Source organism: Meleagris gallopavo, chromosome 21 (genome assembly GCF_000146605.3).
Source record: "Meleagris gallopavo isolate NT-WF06-2002-E0010 breed Aviagen turkey brand Nicholas breeding stock chromosome 21, Turkey_5.1, whole genome shotgun sequence".
In the NCBI taxonomy this organism is placed as follows: Eukaryota; Metazoa; Chordata; class Aves; order Galliformes; family Phasianidae; genus Meleagris; species Meleagris gallopavo.
This window is the reverse complement of record NC_015031.2, coordinates 8,588,052-8,596,640: the sequence shown is the minus strand read 5'-3', so window position 1 is coordinate 8,596,640 and position 8,589 is coordinate 8,588,052.

Below are 8,589 nucleotides of genomic sequence, written 5' to 3'. Positions count from 1 at the left end.
AGCAGCTCAGACCTGCCATAAGATCCTCAGCACATATTACCATAAATTTCACACTTTTTCCAAAAGGGACTCTCATAGCGATGCTGCAAGTTGCAGGGGTGAGATCCCGAACCCATCTGTTTGCTCTGGAAGCAGGGCTCGGACCATTGGGTACAATTAACACCCCCTGCACAGGGTACAGGCTCTGGTGTTGAAGGAGACGTCCTGGCAAGTCGCACTCGGGCGATTACAAGGAGAGCCGCTCACGCCTGCCTGCCTGCCCACTCATCTGTCCAAGGCTCCATCTGCCTTGTACAATTTCTGGAAGCTACTGTGACTTGGCTCTGGAGCTGCCCGGTTGAGAGCTGGCATGCCTGACAAAGCACCGACAGCTCAGAAGAATATGCTGAGCTGGGAATTAGCGCACCGTGGGCGTCAGCACTTGCTTCTGCCAGCCCTGTGCCGAGGGCAGCAGCCTCCAAGCAGAGGCAGGGGGAAAAGCCAGGGGCAACATTCTCTCCGACTGGTCAGGCACTAATCACCAGCGCTCATTTGTCAGCATCCTGAGTGAATGCTCATGAAGTAATGGCTATGACTTCATCTCTCCAGTGGAAGTCTCTTGGGAACATGGGAGAAGTAGAGTTTCTCTCAGCAGCTCACTCACACAGTTGCAATTAGTTCCAGTTGTACTCTACTCTCTGCAAATATTACCTAATTCTCACCCAGATTCCTGAATCCTTGCACTGAGACACAAAACAAGGCTCCTTTCTCAGCAGCCCATGGGGTCACTCTGAGCTGTTCCCAGCCAGCACACCTGGGCATCCCTGGATGCCACCAGCCAGTTCTTTTTAATACCTCAGCCACAAAATAAAAAGCTGGTAACTTTGGCAAACTGATTTTAACTAGGCACCTTTGCACCGTTCCTCCATTAACATACTTTAAACTCAAATTTCATTTAGCCACAGTTGTAAAGACGGACAAAATGCTTCCAGAGGACTCCGAACTCTCTCCCCTTGGTTGGGCAGCACAAGCTCCAGCCCTGCAAGGGTGGAAATCACAAAGCACAGCCTCATAAACTGCCCTCCTGCTGCACTGCTCTGCCTGGGAAACTCGTCTCTGCCCTTGCCTCAGGCAGCACAGGAGGTCTCTGGCTCCGCTCACCCTGCTGCATTCCTCCTTCCAAGGACTCTGTGGGCTTTGAGCAAGCACTGCAAGATTTGCTGTGCCTTGAGTTTGCTTTTCCAGTCCAGGGGCTCCCACACTCGCGCTCCTGGGGGCTGGCACAGCACATCACCCTGCAGTGATCATGGCACAGCTCACCTGAAGTGCAGCACTTGGAACTTCACTCCACAGACCAGGTTCTCACCACGCCAGCACAGGGAGCAGGAACATCCTCAGAGCTCTCTCGTCTTTGTTTTGAGAGCAGAAGGGCTTGCTGTGCTCCGGGCAGGGGGCTGATCATATTGCAACATGCAATGCCCTGACGCAACAGCAGCAGGCAGGCAGTCAAACTAAATAAAGACCACAAATTCTTTACGTATTAATTGTTGATTTCAATTGTTCATGGTGTTGAAAGTCAGACGTGAGAATACGCTGAAAACATTCCTGCATCTGTTTAGTTCCACCCTTCCATTAATTCCATGTACTCTCAACCTAAACAAGACACTACCTTTTCTTCAGAAAACTTAAGATGATGATATCTGCTGAGCTGTTGCACAGCAGAACATATGCACAAGATGCTCATGCTTTAATCTGGATACTTATATAAATTCTCTAGTGGGAAAGAGAGCCACTCTACTGGCCTTTTTGCTTACTCATCAACTCCTCATCTTATTCCCAGCACTGCTGCAGCCCAATGGGAAAAAGCCCCCAGCTCCCCTGAAAGGGAACAAAGGGAAGGGAATGAAGCTGGGCTGAAGGCACAAGTCTGGAATGTATCCAGATTAAATGCCCACCTTTGGAATTTCTTTTTGGATTTCCTGTATGACTTCTCTGGGCTGTTAATCTCTCCATGCCTTTTGTTCGTGTTGCCTATGCGAAATACAGACTCACCGAGGTGGAGGGGTTGAATGGTCCCAGCAGCACAGATTTGCTTTTTGCAGCCATGGACAGGTCCCTCAAGTGCCTACAACTGCAGCTGCTCATCTCAGAAATGGCTCTGAAAGCACATCCCATAATAGGGCTGCATGGCACGGCTGGAATTCAAACAAATCAGATGTCCCCTGCTGAAAGTTAAAATAAAACCCAACGCATAGCGTTAAGGAATAAAGACCAGAAAGGGCCTGGGGGGAAGGAAACTAAAGGAAATTAATGTATACAAAGCACAAGTCACAAGGAATCCAAACACCCTCACCATGTTTGCGTTACTCTTCCCTTCCCTAATTGTTCGTGCATGGAGATGGCATTAGCACAAAGTAATCTGTCTGGAGAGCATCTCAAGCACGGCGTACTACGCTGTGATGTGTTATGGAACTGGTTTAAAGAACACATACAGCTACAAAGTCATGATTATTCAGTATTCAACCCAGCCTGAAAGCTCAGGAGTCAGCTTGTTAGTTGCTGAAAGCAGGGGGCCTGAAATTATCCGTGAATAGTTCAAAGCAGCAGTTAATTCAACATCTCTCCTTTCAAAAGCATAAAAATCACAGATTCCTGGAGTGTGTAAGCTTTTTAAAAATGACAAACTACTAACTGTCAAATCAAAGCAGCAAACAGAAATCCACATGGCTGATAAGACAAATAGTTGCATTTTAAAGAGTAATTAAGTATCACTTTGGAATATTTTGCTTGGAACTTGTTTCCTTGATAAAAATGGGAGGGGAAGGAGAAAAAGGAGGAGGAAGCAACTCACATAGACCAGCACGGCGAGCAGCTTCTCAGCATGTGGATGCTGCCCAAAATTGCTCTCCTGGGCTCAGCTGGGTGCACTGCAGCCCCAGCAGCACCCACTTCACCTGCACCCCTCCATCTGCCAGCACAACGCAGAGCAGATGATGGCTTTGTTCAATCTGCCTTGCTGGGGAGCAGGGCTGGTCTGCTCGCTGTGAAGTGCAGTACCTTTTGAGTATGCTTAGATTAAAACCATACCCCAACTTCTATGCTGGGAACGTTGCTGAAAAGGCAGGAATGTAAAACACAGAAGTGAAACCTTATCCTGGCCAGCATGAGCTAACCTCACCATGAGCTGCTTTGAAACATTACAAATATGTCCATGAGAAAAGATCAAAAAACTCCCCAAATCCCTCGACACTCTCAAAACTTTTATCTGCTAACAATGAACATTTCACACAGACCTTCCATAGCACTAGGAAGTACCTACAGAAAACTACAGGTGATGGTACAAAAGGGAGTGTTTGTAGTATTGAAAAATGAGCATTTCCAACCTAAATGTTATCAAGCTGCTTGAAAAGCCCGGGGCAGTGGGGATGGGTCACAACCCAAAGGAAATGCCAGCACGAGACCCAGCTGCAAGCCAGCAGAGCTGGGAGGAACTGAGCAGAGCATGGACCTTATCCAGAGACCCCTGAGGTTTATGGAATGATGCCAAAGGGCTCTCAGAGCAGCACCTCGACTATCTGCTCCTATCAACTGAAGGATGCAATAAACAGCACAGCTGACACATCAGCAAGACATGCACAACATGGATTTTCCCCTGAGCAAGTGCTCGTTGAGCCACATTTTGGATGTATGGCAAAACCCAACCTCCAAGGACGTCAGCAGTGGTATTGTAGGGCCTGGATTTTATCCACAGCCTGTGAACGCTGGCTGGGATTCCACTGAAAGATCAGGGGCTTTGCACAACTGTGAGCTGCACAGAGGGTCAGTGCAGAGCCGCAAAGCTGTCTAAAACATGCTTAGAATTAATTTGGAAAAGCATCATCAACAAGAATTAGAGAATGCTTTGGCTTTGGTGCTCTCCTCACTATGTGGAAACACTGAATCGCCAGTCCTGAGTCATATTTAAAGTTCACCGCTGTACTTCTCAGAATTGATCTTAATTCTGTACCTTTTCCTGTAAAGCAGTCCAGCTTCCAAAAAATTTGGGCTGATTAGTTTAAAGAGTAAAGCTGCCTCGTTTAGCTCTGCAACCTGAAAGCAACAAAAACTGTCAGGCTTGCATTTTTAAACATCTTTCATTTTCAACATCTGGATTAAGATGCCACAATGAGAAACAGCACGTGGGCTTCTCACTGCTGCTCTCACAGATCTCCCATTCCCGTGTTCCAGAACCAGTGAGTTTCAAAGCAAACAATCAGTTGGTGCTGTTAATGCCTTGCTTCTTACTCAATAGCCTGATGTCATGAAAAGTCCATATTTTTCAAATCTATGTCTCTGCGAGCCAACAATTTCATACACATTCCCACCCCGAAAACACAAAGTCAGGGATACAGCTGAAAGTTATTAACTAGATATTTTCATATGATGAAACTCAAAAGCTGCTTCAAGTGATTTACCAAATCTTCTGTCAGACAAATCCCACATCTGTGCTGACCACTTTGCCTCCCAGACCTCAGCAGATGGTGACTGCAAAGAGGAAAGTCCCTAAAAACCAGGGTATATCTTAAGCTATATGCAAAGGTTGGAGCCTCAATGGCTCATTTGGACACATTTTAGCCATCAATCTCACGACCAACCTTTTATCTGCAGAGATGGAGATGCACTCACAATGCAGACTCTCCCAAGCCTGCCCAGTCAGGTTCACCCATTGCATTTGACTAGCCACTAAAATAGCATCCAAAGGGAAGAGCCAGCTCCTTCCACCTCCTTAGGGCAAAACAAAGACGAGGTTTTTCTCTCATACAGAGAAAGACTACACGCCTCTCTGTCACAGAACTCACATTTTGTATTAGTGTGGGAGATAACACAGACCAGCATACACAAATCCAGCCTTAGCATAAAGGAAAACCAAGCAAAACATATTTGCCAGCATGAGCAGAAAGAGCTTCAAATTGTTTTCTGAGACTTCACAGAGCAATCAGAGAAATGTAATAAATGTGCTTTGCATTTATTTAAAACCAGAAGAGAACTTTTTCAGCCCCACTGGAAGCAGTTCTGCCTTGCCAGGACGCATATGGGCAACATTCAAGCAGACACAGAAATACAGTAGAAAGAAAACAGAGATTGGGAGGCAGAGCACAGAACAGACACTGCTGTGCTCAGAATGGCTGCACCAAGACAGTGTAATTAGGAAAACCAGGATTAAAAAGAGAGAGATGACTGCGCCAAATAAGTAACAAGTAAAAACAAAAGCAAGGGCAAATAAACAACGGCAAAAAAATGCAGTGCTTCTCTCCCAGTGATGATCTTTGATGGTCCCTTTGCGGTCTCTTCCAGCTCAGGATATCTGGGGATTCAGTGCAGACCCAGCAGCACTATTTCTCCTCCATTCTACTGACCCTTCTGCCACGCTTCCGTACGTAGGGACGTGTGACAGCACCTACCCGACACCAAAACAGGGCACTTTTGTAGCAGAAACCACTAAGAAGACACACAGCTGGGGGGACAGAATCACAGAGTCATTCAGGTTGGAAGAGATCTCTCAGATCCCCACGTCCAACCCCAATCTACCTCACCATGCCCACCAACCACATCCCTCAGTGCCACATCCCCTCAGGCCCTGAACACCTCCAGCCCAGAGCTCCTCCAGCTCCCTGGGCAGCTGTGCCACTGCAGCACCACTCTTTCTTTTTCCTGATACCCGTGGCACGCTCCTGCAGAAGGTTCTGTGCCATAAACACCCCACAAGCTCCTAAATTCACCCAACACAGGTGACAGGAGCTCGGGGGACCTCAGAGATGGTCCCAGGAGGCGGTGGGGCTGCTGTCCCATCCCATCTCATCCTGGGCCAGGGCACGAAGGCAGATGGGGCTGCTGACATTACTGAGCTGGGGCAGCAGTCAGCAATTACTGCCATCATTAAACCAATTCTCCAAAACTCGAGCAGCTGTTCGTGCAAGCAGATAACGACAGGGTGATGTTAAACCAAAACCCCCAAAAAAACAAAGGCACGGATCGACATCTCTCTCTCATGCTCTGCTCAGCAACTCCAGGCACTACCAGAAGATAAATCAATTACCAACAGCTACAGTTATCTGTCCCCGAAGCCAAACACAAACTGCTTCATTGAGGGATGTGCATAATGAGCCCAAGGCCTCCGATCTCATTCGGTGCTCTTGAAAAAAGCCAATAACATGGCTGTCTGTGGCTCAGACAGAGGCACAGTGCCATCCTCCTTATTTATCAAAGGCTTTCCCCACGTCCGCATGTTTGCTGACTTCTACTGCTCTCTTTTATTACTCGTTTGGAGACAGAAATTGCTAGATGCTGAAGTTACCCCAATTCAACTGGTCGCTGCGGACTGTTCCGCCCTTGCTATCTGCAGCCTGGCATTATTGAGTTACTGAGGAATTCCACGAGGAGTGGCTGTTTCCTTTGACAGCCCATACTGCTTGCTCCAATTACCATGGGAGCAAGATGCTGTTTTCCTCTGAGGACTGTGGGAATTTTACTGCCAGCCCCAAAAGGAAGCCGGTCCTTCAATCCAGCGCCTGAGCTTGGAAAGAGGGAGAAATGTAAAGAAAAAAACCAACACAGAGTATCACAGAATGGCCTGGGTTGAAAAGAACCACAATGATCATCTAGTTTCAACCCCTTGCTATGTGCAGGGTCACCAACCACCAAGCCAGGCTGCCCAGAGCCACAAATGTACACCAGAGATAGGCAACGCCTGCACTGATAAATATTTCAGCAGTCTGACAAGCAGGAAACCAGCGCAGAAAGAGCCATGATATTCAATAATTCCGAGCAGCAGCAATATGGACAAAGCTCATCTCCAGCCAACGCTGTCACAGCCTCCAACAAACCAACACACAGTGGTTGTCCCAAACCTCCAGGCTGGGCAATGCACTGAGGCTGAGCACTCAGGGATGAGGTTCAGCTCCCTGCCCAAATCTCCCACATCTCTCCCTCTCTCTCATCCCTGTTCTGTATCCACACGATGCCTTTTTGCCACTAAAACTACAGAATTCTCCAGGGCTTGGCTCACATCGAGCTTAAAAAGAGCTTTCAGAGCAAAAGAGCCATAACTCAAGAAGACGGTCTGCATTTTTTTTTAATGCTTTTGTTTCAAAACAAATTAAGCCTGCAAGGTACTGAACATATGCTGCACACCCCCGGCTCCTGCTGGCACATATTTGAAAAATAGAAAGTTTGTGCTTTTCTAGACAGCCGGGTCGTTAGCCCGACTATTTAAAAATCAGCCCATTATACGAGGAGTCTTGGAGCTGCCTGAGCTACAGATTATAAATCTCCTGTTTAGAAATCTGATATCCTGACATAATTGCCCTTATAACTTACAAATAGGTTCTCTGTTATCCGCAGATTAAACTTCCTCCAAAGCCACATCACATCTGCTTAGTTTTGAAAATATACAGCACAAGCTTCGATTGCTTTACGCTCCGCACAAAAATAATCCTGAATTTAACTCAGGGTTTCTTGGAATAAGAATTTAAGACCCTATAATCTTTTAATTTCATGTTTTCTCGCAATCTAATGGATGGAAGCACTAACCAGAGTACGAAATTAATGCCACCTTCCACTTTAACTATATCCCAACAGTTTAACTCTGTTGAAGTGGAATCTTTAAAGCAAATACGGGAGGCAGAAAGTCCCCCATCTGAACAATCTGCAACCTTCTGCAGGGAAACTGCCAGCTTCTAATTGGAACCACAACCCTTCCGTGCCCCTGCACTGAGAGCTTTTGGCTCTCAAGACAGCAGCTTTGGATGCAATTCCTCCGAGGGACGAAGCAAGTTCCTCACTGAACAAACCGACCCCAGAGCTCACACAGCAGCGCTTTGGCTTCCGAGGGAAATCGGAGCCTTCAGCGCAGCACCCAAACACCAACCCTGCAGTGAGGAGAACGAGCTGAAATGTCAGCACTGACGCTTCTCAGGATAGGGGACACCCAACAGCGAGCCCAGATGGCAGCGAACATCTCAAAGATGCCCGTGCTGATGCAGACAGAGGGCTCAGAGCCCGCTGGGGATGGAGGGGCCTCCTCTGCACCAGGGATGCTCAGGCACAGCTGCACCTCACAGAGCTCAGCCCCAAAGCTTTGGGGTGAAGCTCCCAGCACTCAGCCAGGAGCTGCAGTTACGCTCCAGCCAGACGCTCAGAAATGGCACGGCGGGGCTCCATCTTTCTCATTATTGCTCAATGGCTTTCAGGGAAGATTAGATGTGTAAAGACTTTTTTTTTTTTTTTTTTAAATACCAAAGCCGGGAACTCGTCGAAATCTGAAAATCCGCTCTTTCCTTCGCAGCCCGGGCTCTGCGTGCTTCACAGAGCTCTTTCCGTCTGCCATTTCTCCGTCTTTCAGCCGAAACGCCGCAGATGAGGGGCCGTAACTTGTAGCAGAGCGCAGATATCAGCTGCTATGCAAACGCCGCGACCGAGCAGCGCCGGCTCAGCTCCGCCACCTCGACCAGCGACCAAAGCCCGGCTCCGAGCCTCCCAACCACCCGACACCCTCTAACAGCCCATAGAAACCCGAGGCCCCCCCCTCACCCCACGCTTCACGCCCGCCTCCCCACCGCCCACCCCGGGGTC